The 20,989-nt window shown below is 37.6% G+C and overlaps 1 protein-coding gene across 12 annotated transcripts in view; it reads right to left on the bottom strand.

Annotated features, from left to right (window-relative positions):
* MARCHF1 (membrane associated ring-CH-type finger 1) overlaps positions 1–20,989 on the bottom strand; it is a 295,689-nt gene that overhangs the window by 150,632 nt on the left and 124,068 nt on the right. For all 12 annotated transcript variants that reach the window (XM_072037339.1, XM_072037344.1, XM_072037340.1 and 9 more), the window contains one exon: positions 8,412–8,490. The gene's annotated coding sequence lies outside the window, so the exon portion shown is untranslated. The remainder of the gene's footprint in view (positions 1–8,411; positions 8,491–20,989) is intronic.

Here is a 20,989-nt window from a genome sequence, read left to right as displayed (position 1 = left end):
AAAGCCCACTGGTGCTAGAACACAGACTGGCATCTCTTGGCAGCTTTCCCCTCCAAGTTCAGCTCCTTGGTTGCATTTGTACATTTGCAGGACCTGGCAAGGCCTGGGACTGCAGCACCAACATCTGTGCTACGCTAGGAATGGGAGGTGGTGATCTTGCACAAAACCTTGTTTTAAAGGTCTTCTACACACCTCTGCATAATATGTATATATGTGTGTACATATATATATATATATACACACACATATTATGTACACTGCTGGGCTAGTCATAAAAACAAAAAAAAAAAAACAAAAAAAAAAACCAAGCTGTTTTAATAGTTAATGTTCGTAGTGAACAGAAAGCTGCGGACAGCAGTGCAGACCAGATTACATACTTTTAGACTTCTTACAGTGATTGATCACAAAATAAAAAGGAAACATTGTTATTGACACTGTCATCTCATCAGTTTGACAGGCATTTCAGATTTATTTTTTAGTTAGTTTGCTGCTTAAATAACCCTTCTGGTTATAGTCATGGTCACTTTGAAACTATTACAAAGCAAGACCTGTATAAAAAAGTCTATATTAGAGTACGAGGAGCACAAAAGTCACGCAGAATCTAAAAGTTCAGGCAACCTATCAGGGATTACTGCATAGTTGAAAAGCAGTGCCCTTACAATGCGTGCACACACAGACACAAGATTAAAAAAGGCTTCCAGCCACATAGACCTGACATGCATCGAGAACTAGTTATTTGTGAAGCAAAAGCACCTCTTAACATTACAACTCTGTTTTCTATCTAGTAAATTCTTATGACTCACGCAGTGTAGCTTTATTCTGAACAGACTACAACAACAAACTGCAATCAAAACAGTTACAGAATTATGAATTTGCCTCTCCCATTGATGTTTAAGCCAAGAAATCATACTTTTTTTTTTTTTTTTTTCAGGAAACTACAGAAGTGGCAGCAGAAATGGAGACTCTTTAGACCATTCTCGCATGAATCAGCCCATAACAACTGTGGTGGCTTTGGTCCATTACATTGACAAAATGCTTGCAATTATCCTCAGAGGCTTTGTGGAAGGCACGGGAAGCCACAGGCATTACAGCTCCCCAGACTGTATCAGTAAACTCTGGCAAGAGTGAACCTGCAGAAAGCCATTTCCCATGACTGTCGCCCTTAAAACTGCCTTCAGAGGAGGAAGATGCAATGCTTCATGCCACATCAACACAAAGAAAGAAACCCTAAGTCACTTCTCGACCCACACGAGGTTTCTCGGGAGTGCTCTGCTGCCACTTGGCCAAAACAAGCTGCTCCCAGCTCTACAGGTGAACGTCCCAGGGCAGGGGTTCAGGAGGGGCTGCTGAGCCTCCTCTTTCTCCCCAACAGTGCAACCCTTCCACATTGCCCAAACTACTGATACAGGAGCTGAATCTTTTGTCTGTTGTGAGGCCAAAACGCAAGCTTTTTGTCTGAAGCCAGCTACTATGAGATGCAGATGTACAGCACAGCCATACCCTATCTCAGGTACTAGCAAAAGCGTTGTTTAGATAAGAGCAGAAAAATAAATAAGGAGCAACACATCGATGCTGAACAACTAACAAAAGATGGCTCACAGAGCTATTACAGATTAACACTTCTCAGGTAAACAGGAGCTATTCCAAGAAAAGACAGTTTAGTGGGGAAATTGGTTCAAAGATGATTTAATGTGTAAATGCTACCATTTCGGGTGGAACAAACATAAAACTGAGGATGCTAATGGGTAACCTGAGCAGTCTGGGGGAATTATACTGATTCTGTAGGTACAATATGCCTTTTTATACAGTGTAAGGACAATTTTAACCAGTTAGCAGGAATATAAGTAACAGGTGGCATATTGATCATGAATGAGTATGTGCTAACAGAACTGCACAAAACCTGACTTGTTAGGTTGAAGCACCTGCACAGCACACCATGAAGCTGGCTGACCAGCACAACCCGTACTTCAACCACTGGCTGCTGCCGTGCTGCAGAAATCAGGGAGCCTCTCAGATGCAAACCTCAGCTGGAAGCTACAGGGACTAATGTAATTTCCATCTCTGCATTTGTGGCTCAGAAACTTAACAAAACTCCTTTCAGCTTTGTATTATTAACACCTGAGGGATGCTGCCTTTTCCTCCCCCTCACCCCCACTTCCCCATATCCAGCATCCCCAATGATATGCCCCAGGAGCGAGTGTATGGATATACATTTGCCAGTTGCCAGATCTATTTAGCATCAGGAACAGCAACTCCTGCCTCAAGAAGCTTGACTGATGCGTGGGAATGAACACACTATGGTTTATTACTATTCTAGCACATGTCTGAGTGCAGATACAACGGAAGCTCAACTTCGGTCCCCTTCACAACTCACATGGCAGAACATCAAAGCAGGAGAAAGCCACAAGTATGGCGATCATCAATTTGCAAGGCAGCTTGCAAAATTCTCCAGCTTTCCTTATCTCCAGAAACTAAAGCAGGCCTGGCTACTGGCTCATGAATGCTGTGTCCAAATCACTGGCACTGTTTCAGTAACTACGCATGCATGCTGACACTGCCTGAGATGTAGGAAGTTTATTCCTCGAGCAAAACATTGACTGCTTACTGACCCAAGTTATAAAATATTCTGGGTTAGTTGCATTCACACTTTTTTCCTGTGTCATCAAATTTAATTTGTAAGACATTTTTTCTTGACCATTGCTTTCATTACTCCTGGTACAAATTTGGTATCAAGTATTATAAAAGACACAAAAGTTTCTCGAAGCCTGTCCCGTTATTTCACCCTCAGCAAACCATAGCTGCGTCTGTCTGATTTTAACAAGGCATGAAATTATACCTCAGCAGAGTAAATTAACAAGCAACACCATGAACAGGTGTTGTATTTCTTAGTGTCATCAGTTCAGATAGATCAATTTATATTCCTCAGTACATACTTTATTTAAAAAAAACACTCTACGTAATGAAGTAAAGGATGAAAGACCTTTGCAATAATTTTATTCTTCTTATTCTGGCAAGATAGCTTTGTACAAGCTTATGATCAGGAAGATGCTTACAGTATGCAGAAATGCTAAAATTAAAACTTGTATTCCCCTGAATACATTCACAGAAGCTGACACAAAAGTGTAAGCCAGGTAGCATATGAGATTAAAGTTCAAGTCTAAGTTTAGTTCAGAAAGACAAAAGAAAGACACAGGGAGAGCAGTGGAAGACTCATCTCCAGTGACCACTGAAACCTTAATTAGAGCTGTGCAAGACACTCCTTGGAAATTAATTTGCTCTTAGGGTCTCACAGTCTTCGACAATAATAAAATCAACTCTGCTCTTCACCACTGCCATATGAAGTTTAAATTCTTACTGTTGATTTTGATAGTGTACTTTTGGCTTTTCATCTGGGTTAGTTTCATCTTCTGTAGGAAGATCTCTCATCAGGATCTCCAAAAAAGTGACTCTATCCTGTATTCTCAGTGGAAAAACAAGAAAAGGCATTTCAAACTTTTTTCCCAGGGTATAAGAAGAATAGAGGGAAAAGCCAAGAGCTCCAGAGATCCAGAATGGGATGTATTTAGAGAAAACGAGGAACTCTAATCATCGTGCATCAGCAAAGGTGCCTTTCACAGAGAGGAACAATTTACAATGTTGTCTATGTAAACAGAACTTTTCTGCTCTTACTTGTGTCAGAATGCATGGCTTCTATAAACATACAGAAGTATACTTTGTGCTACTGTTTATTTTACATGGAGTTTATTAAGATAGCAAAGGATTTGGTATTTTACAGGCACAGGACAGAAGTGTCAATGGTCACTAGCTAAATATAGAACCCAGCCACAGGGTGAAAAAGGGTAGAAAAAGATTTCTGTTTTCTTATTTGTTCACCAGCTAATATTAATAGAAATTAAATATGCCAATTCCCTTTGGAAGAAAAATGTAATAACTACTAAGCTGATAATAATGAAATAATTGCCACCGTTACCTACATATCTCAGTAAGTTATTTAGTTACTTGTGTGTGAAAGGCAGTTATACAACACTTACCAATGTATTTGTAACACTACCAGATGCAAAAAATGTGTAGCAAATACTTTGGTCAATATCCGAATTAGCAGTGTGAATTATTCTAGCAGAAAGACTTGAGACAAAGAACTTGGAGCTCTCTCATGTTTTAAAATGTTCCATTACTCACTTTCAGCAACCTGCACTCAGAATATATAACCATACCCCTATTCTTCCCTGCATGCTGTCTGTTCTCTGTTTATACCAATATGACAGTCAAATACATGAATTATAAAATCAGCTGCAGCCTTGAATACAAAGCTACATATATGTTGCTTTGAGACATGCCTGTGTGATATTGTCCCTGGTTTCTTTAACAGGTAGAGAACAGATTTAGCACTGAATACAGAGATGTATAGGATGTAAAATTAGCCAGTACAGCCATCTGTGAAAATAGAGTGCTGCCATAGCTTCATTAATATATTGACAACCAATTAAAAAAATAATTCAAAGAAAACAGAACCAGGATTGCTTATCTACAGTAAGATCTAATTGATTAAATAAGGTATGTTATTCCTTCTGGCCTGCCTATAGTACCAGTCAGAAGTTATTCCAAACAGAAAATACCCTATAACTTCTTCTGTTAGGCCCTTATTAGATCAACAATTAATCTCTAGAACCTTTTCTCCTCTTATTCTCAGTCTTTCTCTTTGAGGTGTACTGTCAGAGTGAGCAGACGAGGAAAACAGTATGTACAACACTTAAAAAAAAATCTGTATTGACTGATGTCAATCTTACAGAACTGCTAGTATGTTTATCTAATCATCTTGCAAGCTTCTTCCTGCTCAGATTATCCAGTAAGAATTATTTGCAGAAATTCTCAACAATATCCTTAGCATTTTCAAATGCCTACAGTTAAAATTGCACAAAGACAATTAAGAAATTAAGTTCTTGACAGCACTTCAATACAAATAGACCAGAGGAAAAGTACATCCTCCCCTCTGTAATACCACCACATACAATCCAGATGCACAAAACAGTACTTCAGTGTCCTGGCAAAGTGATGGAGTGGTGCCTTTGCTCATTCTTGCCAGAACACCTGACAGCACAAGCACTACAAGCGCAGATTACAGATGGATAAATGTCCACTAGTGGTAAGGACGAGTGACAATTATATTTCTGGAGCAGCAGGTTTCAGAGAAACAAGCTGTAACAGCACTTCCTCTGAAACACAGTTCTTTAGCCCATGTGAATAAGAAGCAGATGTTTTTTGGCATCCTTAGTTGCACTGCAACCCATCTTAATTCTCAAATCCCTGGTCTCCAGCACAACCTGCTATGCCATACAAGAATGATACCACATGAAGGATTTTTACATCATGTGTACAAGCCATCTTCAGCACTCCTGCAAGTGAATTTATACCTAGAGGAGAATGCTCTATACAGTCGCAAAAATTATAGCAATGAAGGTTAGGACTACGGTACCTTTGTTGTAATTTATTAGTGCCCAGACTCCATTAGTATCTAGTGTGTGAGAACATTCGCTCTTAATACACACCAGAAAGGTTCATTGGCATTTAGGGGGAGTAAATATGGGATCACTTCTTAGGCAAGGGAAGAAAATATGACTTCATGCTTGCATATTGCCAGGTCTCTATCCAGACTTCAGAACCATCTACAACTATATTGTAATTGACAACTAGTATTTGAAATCAAAATAATAATAATAATAATAATAATTGTTGCAATTCTGATTACTCATCAGGCAGATTCAGTTTTGATTTCTGTGACAGGTGTCTGAAATCATAAAAGCTGGTATTCATGTCTCGTAACTTTAACCAGCTGTAATTTCAGCATGCAACTCAAGGCAAGCTACTCTAAAAGTGGGGCTGCAGGCAAGTTACCCTCAGTACAAAACCTAAAGCATGAATAAGATAGCTGATACCCACACATGCAACGCAAAACTGAGAAAAGCAGAAAGAGGAGGACTTTGCTCAGCTAATAAAACAGCATACAAGCTGTATTATTCAAGCAGTGGTTGAGACCTAGCATCTCTTTTCATGGCACTGACTAGAAAACAGTAGAACAGACTCACATTTAATATACTGTAATGAACAATAATGCACTACTAGAGGAAAAGCTCATTTCTACATCTAATAGCTTCCAACAGCTAGCTTGTAAAATAAAAAAGAATCCATATAATATAAAAAATCCATATAATAAAACATAAGTTGTTTTTGTTTTTTTTTAGTATCTATATAGATCTTATATATGGTCTATACCTCATATTTTTGCATCCAAAACATAGAAGATTTCAACAGTATTGTATGTTTCATGTTCTATCATATGCTTGTACAAGCATTTTATACCAGGGAAAAATAAAAAATAATAAAAAAAAAAAAGATATTTTTTCTGCTATTTTCACACAGTCAGATCTGTTTAAATTCAGTGGGAGTTTGGGCATTTCCAAGAGTCAAAAACATGCACTTTTTGTCTGGAGGGCTACACATGTACATTATAGTGCTCAACATGTAATACAGCTCTCAGCTTTAGCATCCTATCAATGAAATGACTACTCTCCATGTTCTCTTAAGACTTCTCCAAACCCATTTCTGTATTTTGTCCCATTGCCTAACCTTCAATGAATACATACCTAAGTGTACCTCATATACACACACACACACATTTGAAATACGTGCATTTCTCAGGTAGATGCAAAGGAATGAAGAGAGAAATTAAAAAGAGAAGATAAGAGTTAAAATCGGTTAGCCAATTCTAACTCCATCTCACATCTGTTCAGTTTATTTCTAATGCTACTGTTAAGATGCTGGAAATCCACTTGCCCAAAGCGTACTAGGTAATTAAATCTAGCAAAAAATAACAAAAATGTGACAAATTCAGATATTAAAGCAGTGTTATCAGAGCAGCAGTTTCCCTTCTCTTTTCCTTAACTAATCATTGAAGTCTTGAAATGTATGGAATACCCTCTCCAGAGTCTTTGATAAAACCAAAGGAAATGCTTCAATGTTAATACACTTAGGATAACAGAGAACTAATACAATGAAGACGATGTCCAATTTTTACTTTACAACACAAAAAGCAGAACTCAGATTCGAATTTCTAACAGATATTCTTGTATCTGCACTTAATCTGTGGTTGTTTCAGCAGTTAGAATAGTGAAGAAACCCTAAGACAATGAATTACTTTTTCAAGAAAACTAGAAATAAATCAAAACACTTTCTGATGCCTCATAAAGAGCTTGAATTATGGAAGATTAGCATTTGCACATTTTAATTTAGTTGCAGGTTGCTGCAAATTCCCTACACAATGCCCAGAAGTAGGCATTGCTACTTCTTTCAGTGTTAGATACAAAAAAGGAACAGTTATTTTTGAAGTATTAACAGGTATTACCAACTTTGAAACACTAATAGGTAATACTGTCCCTTCTAGAGTTTTCAAGAACTTGCTAATTAGATCATGCTTATTTAAATTATAATAATTATACAACGATGAAAATTAATATACTGGTTGAACTCCAGCTTGCAAACTTTTCCTGTAAACTCCCTATTTCTTTCAATATATATATTTTAGATGTATTTATATATAATGCCTATGTATGAACCATTACAATTCCCCACCACATAGTTTATTTTCAAATAATAAATCTTGACTGGGACAAACAACTTTTGAATTCTGTTCTCAGCTCTGCCAGATACACGAAGCTGCACAAATCAATAGTCACTCTGATGCTTTTGTTTCTTTGTGCAAAATGGAGCTTCTAACATTTCCCTTGTAGTAGTGACCTGAGGGCAAGTTCATCTCTCTCTCTCACTTAAATATTTTGACGTAGACACCCAGACTCAAGATGAAAACAGAAGTTTAAATTCTTAAGTGGAGCTTGTTAAGCCATGTATAGAAAATTAAATGTCTTCTCTATAGCTTAAAGAAAAGTCTTTGCTATAAATAGCAAGACTGTAAATGGTACTATCATAGCATTTAATAACTGTGGGAAAAGATAAGCATTCTGTAACATGTCTGAGTCACAGCAGGCATCTGCATGTGCAATCTTGGCTAAATAATTTTTGAATGGAAAAGTTTCATACTCTCATACAAATTTGGTCATTTTCTAGCTTTGTTCAGAGTTTCTGAAAAGTAAGTTATTGCAGTTTAGCATGCACCAAACTGCATGTGTAACCTGCAATGATACAATATAAAAAAAATTAATCATTAGATTCAAATAATTAAGATAAAAATGTCTGCTCTTCACTGAAATACAGTAAATTAATAATGGCAGGAGTTCAACATAAGGCCCTTGGCAAGGCTTTTTTCACATTCAAGTTGCAAGTCAAAATGCTAAAATCAATCTTTTTCTCCAGTAATGTGAATATAACTTAGTATTTAACAACAGAAAATAAAAACTTACAGGCAAAGAAATCTTTTAGCAAATTTCTGCTATGACAGAGCTTCACATGGCTCTTCACATTACTTCCTGGTTTCATTTCCTGGAACAAACAGAAACAAGACACATGTGAAACTAGCTATATCATACTGAAATGTCATATACGTATACACAATAGCCTTAAATCATGCTATGAAATAAACTTTGAAAAATATTTTAATACTGGTGTCTTTCAGGCAGTACAAATCTAACATAACACTTCTGGATTTGAAAGGTAGTTTTAATTAATGTTTGCCAACTCCTATGCCCAATACTGACTTCCATCCATCTTTCTGTAGACTCTCAAATTGATTTGAGATTAATTTTTCATCTCCCTAAGCACAAGAAAACCATACATGATTTTCCATTTGCTAGCCGTACTAGTGGAAAAGACCTTTTTGCAGCCTCTTACATACAGGTGCAAGCAATTTCAAAACAGTAATCGAAGTTTAATAAAACAGAAAGACCAAAATATATAATTTGTTCACTAGTAATGTTTTTACAGATGTTTTTTTGCTAAATAAAAAGTAAAATATATAGTAAAGATCTGTCAACTCCAAAGGACCTATTGAGCTTGTCCAACACCCTGACAGCTAGCTGACCGTGACCCAGCAATGTGCCCTTACAGCAATGCCCCACAGCAACCTGGGCTCCATTAGGATGAGTGTCACCAATGTGTTGAAGGAAGTGACCATTCCTTTCTGCTCAGCACTGGTGAGGCAAAATACCAGTCCCAATCCCAGGCTCCACAGTACAAGAGAGATGTCCACACAGGAGCAAAAGGGCATGAACTGACTTGGGCATCATCTGTATGAGGAGAGGCTGATAGAAATGAGGGCCTTGACCTTTGAGAAAAGAAGGCTCAGAGTGACCTTATCAATGAGTATAAACATCTGAAAAGGTGCAGAGTAAGGAAGGCAGAACTAGACTACTCCCTGTGGTATCCAGTAAAACGACAAGAGAACACAGGACCAGAGTGAAATACAGGAAGTCCTGTTTAAATATATGTTTGTTTGTTTTTCCACTGTGAGTGTGGTCAAACACTTGAAAAGGTTGTCCAGACTGGTTAGAGAATCTCCATCCTTGAAGCTATTAAAACCCAACTGGACAGAGTCCTAGACAATGTGTTCAAGATGACCCTGCTCTGAGCAGGCTGTTGGACTAACTCACTAGGTCTTTTCCAGCCTCAACAATTCTGTGATTCTGTAAAGTGCTTTATTTAACTCATCCCTGGTTAAAATAAATTGAAAATAGGTTATAATTAATCACCCATGAAATGTCTTTCCTGAGGTGCATGAAAAAAACCAGCCAATCTCACTGTTCTTTACCTAGTGTAAAAGGCTTGCAAAGGTTATAGTGGAAAGCTAACACCACACAGTAATCCTGACATTCTGATCCATTTAACTGTAGAACAGAGGCCATAAAACTTTCCCCGGTAATTCCTGCCTCAAACTTTCCTTGTTTTCTTTAACTACCTTAAACCAGAAGAAAATACACAAATATATAAATTCTGGAAGATACTCATGTGATATTTAAAGTGGATTACCAACAAACACATCAAATGTATTTTGTTTCATAATGAAAGGATATACCTAAAAACAAACACACATTACTCTCTAAAGAATTCTTTAACAGTGCTCTAGAAATGTCAATCAACCAAATGATGTTTGGTGGTATGATATTTCCTGGTATTTCATATTAAATCAAAAAGATCGAGAGTTACAGGTGCAGTCATGGGTTTAGGATTGCATGAACCAAGGAACTGGTTCAATATATGTGCAAAAAAACACCCATGGAGTAAGCTTTGTAAATTAACAAGATTAGAATACACCGCAGGTTAAAAGTCCAAAGATTTGTTTTTGTTTTACTGACAGTGTATTACTTATGGAAAAAATCCTTTAGCAGTATCAGTCATACATCTTCATGAGATCAGATTTTCTTTTTTTTTTTTCAAGAAAAATATACACGTTTGTTTTTCAGTTTTTGAAAAAATATGACTACGAAGTATATTTCAAATTCTCTGTTTTCCTGGATAAAAATTAAACAGCATATGCCTATTTTATTCATTGCCAGAGAGAACAAAGGATATGCGTTAAAGAAGCATACAGTACATTTCTATACATACCCGCTCTTACAAAGACAGGTTGCGTGTATCCCACCACATGGGTGGGTATCTTTTGTGTTCGTGTTGCTAAGGAAACCAACACTGTGCCAAACCACTACAAACGTATTCAAGTTCTTAAACAGGGTAGGTATTATTTTATTTTTTTAAACACAAAAATAAAGCTAGCATATAAGGCTACAGAAGAGCTCTCAATTGCCAAGAGCATGTTAAGCCAACACAATTATAATGTCTGAAATACAAAGATTTTCTACTCTGTGGTGTTTGTGTACTTAGACATAACTTCAGAGGCTCGTCCAGAAGGCAGTAGGTTACAAGAAAGCTAGGACATGACTGGTTTTGCATATGACAGAAGATGGGGCAGATAAACTCTGAAATTTTCTTTGGCTTGTTAAGAAGTCAAAAACTTTAAAAAACCTTCACTACTGATCTATTCACAGTGGACAGCTGTTTAAATTGAATTGCATAAAGTAAAATACCATGAAGATATACTATCCCATTTAATAAAAACAGAACAAGTTTGCTGTGAAGAGCTGTGTTTTGCAAGTTGTTAGCAGTGTACCCGTTAGAGAAGGACAACTCAAGGAATTATGTTACATAGACTTGAGTTCATGTTTTCCTGCTGTTTCACAGAACATTACACAAGCTCTATTCAATACCTGTATCTGTTTTATCTATCCTGGTCCATCTGCTCTGCAAATGTTCTTGCAAAGCAGTTTCCCATAGCAACATCAAATATCACATAGACCCAGTCTTCTCTTGAAGCACTTTAACTGATCCACTTCTGAATTTCAAGCAGCATCTTTTTTTCTTGCAGTACTTAAGTAAACAATAAATAAATGGAGTATTTCATCAAATGGAAAACAGACATGAATGGAAGTCATACCCATGAGTATAACCCTGGAAAAGCCCACAGTGACTGCCTACTTTGAGGCAACTTCAGTTAGATCACCTACAAACCATTAATAGCCCAATTTTTCATTCTCTTGTGTACAATGATCAAAGAAACCAAAATAAGAGGAAAAATTCTCAATACATTTTCACACAAGATAAAAAAAAAAATAATAGTAACAGCAACTTCCTAAAAATACCGTACATTTCACCTAAGAATCTATCTTGAGAATCCCTGCTCCACTTTTAAGAAGTAGTAAGCATACATAAGATTGATTTTTAAGTGAAGATGTTCTGAAAAAATCTCTTAAAATAAGCACTCGAGAAGTCAGTAAATATCATAAATTAATTTTGAGCACACTAGTTCTGTGTGTTTATGGAGAATCTGTAACAAAGTTGTTGTGCAAGCTATAAATTAAGGAGTTAAGCAGACCAGTTTTCCTAATTGCTAATATCTGCATTTTAGATTTGTCTAAAACCACCAGAAGCAGGTAGGAAAAGGCCCTACAGTAAGTGAAAAGGCAATCAAACTTTCTGGGTCACTTCTGTACCACTGCACCGTATTTTATAACTTTGAGCTACTTTAACAACATACTACCTAATTATGTAATCTCAGAACCAAAATAAACAACTAGATGCAATTCTCGATATTTTTCTACCAGCATCACCTCCTTTCACCTATACATTTTCTTGGGTTACTCTTGGTCTTCCCCACCCATTCTCTTTTGCCCATTGTGGAATTTGGCCCTAAAACAGACTGGCTAGATCTCTGGTCTGCACAATGAAGTTCTTATGTACAGCAGCTCTGATGCTCTTACACGGAAAGGCTTCCGTGCATGCCTTCAACATGAGTAATACTAATGGCTACATAGCAAATCTGGCATTTTAAGAGAGCACAGAAGAGATCCACAACAGGAGGATCACGCAGCTCTCTGCTGCACATGCATGAAGTCCAGCTCACTTCACTGCAAGCATTGCTTGGCAGAAAAGCTCAACATACAAATACAAAAGCCCACTGGTTGCAGATAAGGGCACCACATGAAATCTCTCTCTCTATTTAAAGCTACAATATTACAGTGAGGTGAAGTTACCTGCAACCTTCCTGATGATTTTGTAATACCAAATTGGCCAAAATACCCTGCCTGCAATTACCAGCAGACACAACTTCCAACAGATGCATTTTATTACTACAGTCATGAAAAACAAAACAAAATATATGCTCAAGTTGATGAGCACTATGTTCATGATTTCTAACACATCGTTTCTTTCTCAAACAGGAACAAGTAGCAGCACTTCTACCATCACACACTAAGGCAAGGCTAAAACCCAGTAACTCATTCTTTCGTTGTATGAACTTAGCAGTGCACGTGTTTTATTATCCTTTATTGTATATAACTTATTTTTAGGTTTGGTTTTCTTATAAACTGATCTGCACATTTAAGACAAGAATTTCAGCCAAATCTACAGTGGAAGTTGTGAGTATATTAATACCAGTTTTCAAACCACAATTGCTCGGTATTTACATCTCCACAGTTCTCTGCCTATTTTAATATACCATAGTATAAAACATCAGACATAAAATTATCAATAATAGTCAGCTTCATTACATGCAACAGATGTATGTGAACTATAACTAAAAGCTAAAAGCAGACGATGTTTTGAAAAATATTTTTTCAAATATGCTACTTCAAAAGTAATGATCTAAACCAAGAATAAAATATGAAGTCTTTAAGGACTAACATCTTGCTTTTTCTGATGGTGTCTGAAAGACTATAAAGCCTTTAAATTATTAGAATCTATTCTAGAAATGGCTAAGCAGCCAGTACCGTATTCATTTATCCTTTGTCCTTTTAAGCTTTCAGGGTGCTGTGTAGCCATAGTAACTATCCCTTTCCTCTGTGAAATCCATTAGCTGGTTTCAATCTGGATTTCAATACTACCATAAAATCAAAGCCAAAGATTAAAAAAAAAAAAAAAAAAAAAAAAAAAGATTAAAAAGATTCCCGAGACAAGTGTTTATTTTAAAAGCAGTTTCTGCATCTTTATGCTTTATACATAACAGCAAAAGAAGCCAAAAGGTTAAAAGGACATCAAAAGATAAATTCAGAATGAATTTTGAAGCTTGGTCACCATCAGGGATGACACAATACCATCTCCAACTAGACGTGACAGAAAAAGCTAGCTGTCATTCACATTAAGCCAGTCACTGCAACTGGCCGGCTGGCCATCAACCCCTTCCAACAGCAGCCTGAAGGTGCAAGTATTAGGAAACTGCAAGTATTAGGAGACAGACTCAGATTTGCACTGCAATTCAAATGACAAGAAGTGGAAAATCTTGGACTCTTCTTCCACACAGACAATTTTGAAGGAGGGCAGGTGCTGCAGAAGGATAAGCTTTATCCTAGGTCCTATTTGGATGAGTTTTGTCACGACATCCCTGAATGACTTCAACACCAGTTCGGTCCCAATACCAGTTACAGGCAAACTGGCCTAATAAGCATTGCCTCTGTTTGCTTGAATCCTCATTACCCCCAGTGACTCCTGGGGACTAGGAGGAGCTACACTTTTCAGCAAGGAAGAGGCAAAGGGTTGGAATATATTCCAAAGGCCACTAATTGAAAAATAAACGATTCCTTGAGTCTTGAAAGTATTGGGTATTAAATTCCTTCACTAAAAATTTTCACTGCCTCCTCAGCTGTTGAACTGTTAGTTCCAACTCTGTTGATTTGATTTCATACTTCCACCCACTGCTGCATAAATAGAACCAAACATGACTCAGACAAAGGTGAAGTATCTGCCAAGGTAAGAAAGCTTTATTAGCAATTTTATCTAGCATCGAATGTGTTCCACTTATGATGGGATTCTAGAATACTAAAAATGTTTCTAAATTCAGACAGTGTTACACAAAGCAGTATTTGAAAAAAATTACTTCAGTGTACAAAACATGAAGATACACTCCTGTCCAGTGACTTGGCATAAATAATGGGTGTTGGCATTAAGAATATTACCAAAGAAAAACACAGGCATAAAATAGGAGCAAGTTCTTTTGTCGCATGTCACAGAAGGAAGAAAAAAAAAAAAAAAAAAGTGAAATTTCTTCTGCTTGTTTTGAAACTAAGGCATGCTGGAACCAGGATGGGCAGAGCCCCTGTGCACTGCCCCCAACAGAAGCTGAAGTGTGCCTGATCAGGCAGAGGAAAGGGAGGATTCCCTCTAACAAGAAAAAATGAAGAAATACTGGCATTTTATTTCCACTTTCTAGCTCCTTATTCTGCTATTGCTGTTTTATAACAAGCAACAACACTCAAGAGCAAGGCCATGTTCACGTAGTGTTCACGTAGGATAAAGAAGGTTCACATGGTTATTTTTGAGAGGCACTCAAAATTGCAGATAGGTGATCACGCTTGCATTCAACTGAAGAAAAACAAGATTTCATGAGAGTTACCTGAATCCAAAAATTCTACTTTTTTCCCTCTATTGTAAAACTCCTGGCTTTTTAAAAGTTAATAGCAAAATTCCCACACACTTCAGTGGGGGCAAAGCTTTCGTTCTATACATTTTTGTGACATATGAGGGAATTAAAGGTGATGTTTCCTGTCACTACGGTGGAGGACAAAGTCATGTCAGAATAGCTCATGTGCCTGACTTGGCCAATTCTGTCCTCTTCAGCTTGTCCCCGTTCTAAAGCAGAAGGGCAGCACATTCACAGGTCACTCTGTGAAGCCCAGGAGCAGCCCCAGCCTTTCCTGGGAGTTCAACACAACAAAAGATGCAGAAAATGCCTCTTTGCAAATATTCTTTGTGCTGTCTTTTAAACAAAACCAGAGGGAGACTGGTTTTTACTTTAGAAGGCAGTAAGCATGTTGTGGAAGGCAGGGACATTCATAACGGTTAAAACATTTTGATATGACACAAGAGATCCACTTTCAATTTTATCCTAAGCATTGAGATATTCAAAGCCACAAACCTGACTACTTTAAAAAAAAAAAAAATCACCAAACTTCATCAGTGATAAGCGTGCTATTTCATCCAGTCAGGCTATAGAGAAATGTACTTTCTATGCACATTGGCAGTGCCATCTGTGGACAAAAATCTTTGGGGAGGAGAGCAGGACACACTGGTACTTTCCTTTTTCCACCCAGTATTATTGCTGCAAAAGGCTTATGAAGGAAGTGGCACTGATGGGACAACTCACAAAAAAATAAATCCAGTACTGGGAACAGAAATTACCTGAAGGTGGAAAGCTGAAATAAAAATTCAGAAAAGCTGGAGATTTGATACAATCTGAATAGGTGTACGTGCTCTCAGACAACTTGCAAGTATTGCTACAAAACCCACTGAGAGGTTCTGCAAGCAGTCCAACTTAGAACACCTTGAAAAACAGAGGTAATTTTCTACTCCCACAGGCTTTGTACCAAAATACTGAACATCATTCTCTTTGAACCTGCTGTTTTTGTAATTTCACTATTTACCTAAACTTCTTCCATAAAAAATTTTCAAAATTCAAAAGCTATTGTTCCATCCTTTTCTAACTGATTTTCTAGTTTATCTAATAAAACTAAAGAAACCCCAAAACTTAAAAGCCACATATTTTCATAGCTTCAATTTTCACTGTATTAAATTCTAGGGGTTTAATGCCTCTAAAGCCCTTAGAATATTCCGCAAGCCTTATATGATGAGGTAGACATATCTAAAACCTATGGCCCCCATTAAACTTGGAAGAAAACTAGTCATGGGAAGTTTAATTTTCCTTGACATTAGGAAATAACAGATGTCCTCACAAATAACACATCCGTATAATATCTTTATCTGAGGAGGCTCTGAGAGGTCATATTTTTGTGTCCAAGGATATTACTTCTTTCACAGAAGCCTCCCTCCTCACCCTCCAGTCCAACGCTGCAGTTGTCATAGTTACCATTTTACATGGCCATAGGCTGAGTAATGTTCTCACATTCAATAAAACCCCAAAGGCTATGAGCTTGTAGAATATTTCAAGATTTGTGCAGAAGTTTTGCCATGAAATTTCACTGAAAGACGGGCAGGTGCCAAGGCACATGCAGACAAACATCTCTTTTTGAAGAGCAGACATTTCATCTGCAGTTCCACCACAATGAAGGTGGAGGAACTGGAACCATGGCAGGACTCGCTGGTTATCTTCTGATAATTTAGACATGTAATTTTAATGATAATCCAAGTGGATTTAAACAATGAATTGGATCCAAACATAATCAGGTTTCTCTTTCCAAATTGAAAAAAAAAATCCTAAATCATTCCTAACTCTCAATGCAATAATCAGAACCTGACCCTCCACATAGCTCTTACAGGTTCATGTTTCCCTCCACACAGTTTCAACACATTCTAATGAATGAGAGCTTAAATCAGGAGCACAAAATACACCAACAGCAACCATTCTCCTCAGCCATTGGGATGACAAAAACAAATCACAGTGATGACAATCTAGAAAGTCAAGTGTTATGTCCATAATAGATAAGTCACTGAATTCTTACTTCCCATCCCACAATGAGTAAAAGTAGATATACTGGATTCCCATCTGCAATCCCACGGCTATGCTTTATAGGATATGGAATTGGATATAGGATATTGGAGTAATTCTGAATGGTCTGAAATCTTTTATGAAACAGATTACAATCTATTAACTGATATATAAAATTCAGGTTCCCATTACATATATCAAAGGGGCAGAACTTCCTACAAGCAGAAATGAAACTGATCTTTGAATGAAGTGCTGGATCCTCAGGCCCGTGCTTTATGTTTTCAAACATGTAAATGAAAACTTGAAAGTATACACACAATTACAAAAACAGTCCTAATTTCTAAATATGTGATGGTCATGAGAAAAAAAAAAAAAAAAAGGAAAAAAACCTGCATCCCATTCAGTTTATTTTTCTTTTGATCATCTTTCCTAATCTCTAAATCAAAACAAAGCATGACAAGATCCCATCTGGATTACACCAATATGATGCTAACAGTCAAAAGTATCTAACAAGTTATGAGAACATCACATCCATCCACTTATTAGCACGTATACAATTTGTAGGTCAGAGTCACAGAGTATCACTAGCTCAGCTGTTAGCACTAAGGAGCACAGTGTGGAGGTTATTTTCATATTCATGTTGTGAGATTCTGTGATCTTTCGTATGCAGAGCAACACCATCCTGCCCTCTTTCTCTTAAAACTGTGTTCTTAAGTGCATATACTTGAAGACTCTGTGTCACTTCTAACCCTTGAATAACAATGGCAAAAAGCCATCTGTGAGACCCAGCACTTTGCAATATAAGCATTTATTTCCTTACTTCGACTGTTTGGGATTGCTGGAGGCCCCTTCTAACCTCAACTCTTCTGTGATTCTGCAAAGAACTAACATCTCTGGCTTAAAACAGAGCCTGCTTGAGGTTTCCCTCCCACACCGAGAAGTCATGTGCCCACATGATATTTTGCTACAAGCCACTTTGTTGTTGCACAGCATCAGACTCCATAAGCAACTGGACATCATTAGCTATTTGAAAGAAACAATTCCCATATATCAGTACCACTAGTGCCCAACTAATTTTCAAACAAAATCTCAGTCCCTACTTGGCAGCCCTGAACAAGAGTGATATGAGATACAATACATCCCTTAAAGAAAATCCAGGGAAGACAGTATATAAGTATCCTGTGATTTATTTCTCAATTGCCTTTCAAAAATGATTTCATAATCTGATCACTTGGATTTCGGTGTATAGATTTTTTCAAAGTACCAGCTGTTTTCCCAGTCCTGGTAAATTCTGCCTTTGATATCTGTGATAATTAAATCCCAACCACCCTCATTTACTACGCAAAATAGACCTTGCATTTCACTCAAAACCTGAAAAGAAAACCTCAGCATTTGTAATCCTCTATGAAGTGAGCTGTACCTCTCCGTTCGTATTTCATGCTTATGAGAAGACTGCTTTACAATTTAAATGGTATGTTACTCATGCGTAGCCTTCTTTTATGTTAAGTTTTTATGCTTTGTGAATAGAATATTCATCTATCATTTAAATTAATATTTAATTGAAGAAAATTCAGTCCTGCATAGCTCATGAATATGGGAACTCACAATAGCTAGTTGTCAAGGGATAACCAGCAAACTGTCGCATTGAGGTACTACATGAGAAATTACTACACATACCTACCTGCACCAAAAAAAAGTCTCCCATGACAAAACCGCATTCCTCATAGAGCTGCAGGAAGACATTTCACCTCTTCCTGAAACATTTCCTCCCAGCTCTGAATCCAGTTACATTTCTTTCCTCAATTAAAATCATGACTGATTTTAATCAGTGTGCCTCTTTAAAGCTTCTCCTGGTGCTGACTTCTGCAGACCAAGAAGGCTTCAGCAGAACTGAAAGAGGGTGTTAGAAGTGCAAAAAGAAAAAAGGCAAGCTCTGCCACTTATTTCTGTGCTTCTTGCAGAAGTGTGCCATCGCATACTATAACAGCATACCAAATTCATCAGTTTCAAGTGGATTTACCTGCACTAACACTTCAAATTGAAACGATCAAGTACATTAAAGTACATTTAAATTAACATAGCATGTTTTACATGAAAATAAGCTAGAACAACAAAATCCTGAAATAAATTTGTTTCTAAAGGGTAAACAGTAGAAAACTACCAAGTTTTGCACACAGACATCTCTTCCCACTCTCACTGCTGCACATTAAGTCCCTTTTTCAACTGGTCCCAGACCAAGCCTGAACTTCCAGCAACCCTCAGGGGTGTAACAAACTCCATGTATTTACTTTTCCATCTTGCAGACAAAGACTTCCCTAACCACCTTTAAAATCTGACCCTGCAGACACACATCCCACTTGCCATTCAAAAGCCCATCTTACCTCCTGTTTTAAGCCTTCCTAGCAGCGAGTCTCCTACCTCTCCCACCCAGCACCATCAAAGCCTCTCCCCAGGTGAATCTGGTGAGCCACATGCTAGGCAGCAGCACTGCCCCTTTCCTCCCTGTGATTTCTACCCAGCCCATGTTTTAGCATCTGGAGGCAAGCAGCTCTCTCCTGCACTACTCCAGCTTCTCCCCTTCCAGCAGGGCAAAGCACAGAACACACAGCAACCTGCAAACAGCACAGACCATCCTTGCATGTACTGACTCTGAGTTGATAGAGAAAATGGGCAATTTTGGAACGGCTTGAGGTTAAAATCTCATGAGAAACATTCAGTTTATGTAGATCCCTTCTGCTATCTAAAATAGCACTTGCTCTCTGCTGTTTTTCAAATAGCCTCTGCCTCTTTGAGGTATTACATGCTGGCTGTATACTCTTAAGGATCCCATAGTAGAAGCTGGCAGGCTTTTGTTATTAATTACTTCAGACATCAAGTTCTGCATCTCGAAGCTCAGCATCTAAAAGCTCAACCACCATGTAGCACTTAAATAAATATCCCCAAGACACATCATCAAGCATATTCTCCACATCACCTGTAGAGGCTGAAAATTGTTTTCCTATTGTACTTCATTTGAAATGGAACTGAATTCAGAAACAAAACAATCGTCTTATTCCAGATCTCACCTGAAAACTGGAAACTTATGTGGGGTTCAAAAAACCAACAAACCTACTAAGAGTTATCGCTAAGGCAAACGTACCTGGAATGTTGCTAGGCCTACAAAGGATGCAAAAATATGCAAAAATTTGCTTCTGGCCTCTAAGACAGTCCACTGAAGGGGTTGGAGAGGCACAGAGTAAGAGTAACAGCAAGCAGGTGCATATGCATACATATGCATGCAGCTTTCATGATCATGTGGCTGCATCCTGTCCTAGCATCATACATTGATAGATCTCATCAAGTTAAGAAAAAACCTAATTCTGACAGCTGTCATCAGGTAATTTTATTTGAAAGGAACTCATTGTTCACAGTAAACTGTTTCCCAAGTCTCCTTTTATATCAGATTTCTTGTTTTCAACTCTGAAAGTCTCTCTCTAGCTATTAGTAGAATTGCCCTTGGTTTATTCAGATTCTTTCTGTATAGTCAAAAAAAGAAATGTATCACTGCTGCTCCCACTACTGCCAACAATGCCTCTACTAAACAGCAGTGATTTATGGATGATTCTGTAAGTATGGAAAAGGAAACCAGAAAATGTAAACAAGGAAAAAGTAATAAAGACCTTTCCCTCTGAACATCTCAGGTAGGCTTTTGACAACAATGCCTCCCCCTATACCTATAACTACTTTTTACTGATTCCAAAATAAAAATACTAAAATTGAAAACCACTCATAGGGAAGAATCATAGCCAGAGTTCTGACTATTTACAGTCAAGTCGACGATCTCTCCGAGAACGTCATTCAGTCTTCTGCTCTGTATCTGGCATAGCATCAGCTGCCAGATTTTAGTCCACAACTGTAAGTAGCCACTGGTTGAGTTTAAGTATAGCTATGAGACTGCAAAAGTACTCTGGAATACATGAACAGGACAAACAACTCCCCTCCAAAAGCAAAGTACAATGGCCTCCCACTGGAGAAAAGCCTATCTGTGCAAAACCAGACTTTTCTAGTTGTAAAGGA

Source organism: Anas platyrhynchos, chromosome 4, assembly GCF_047663525.1.
Source record: "Anas platyrhynchos isolate ZD024472 breed Pekin duck chromosome 4, IASCAAS_PekinDuck_T2T, whole genome shotgun sequence".
Taxonomy (NCBI): domain Eukaryota; kingdom Metazoa; phylum Chordata; class Aves; order Anseriformes; family Anatidae; genus Anas; species Anas platyrhynchos.
Note: the sequence above shows the minus strand (reverse complement) of the source record. Positions and strands in the feature narration are given on the sequence as shown.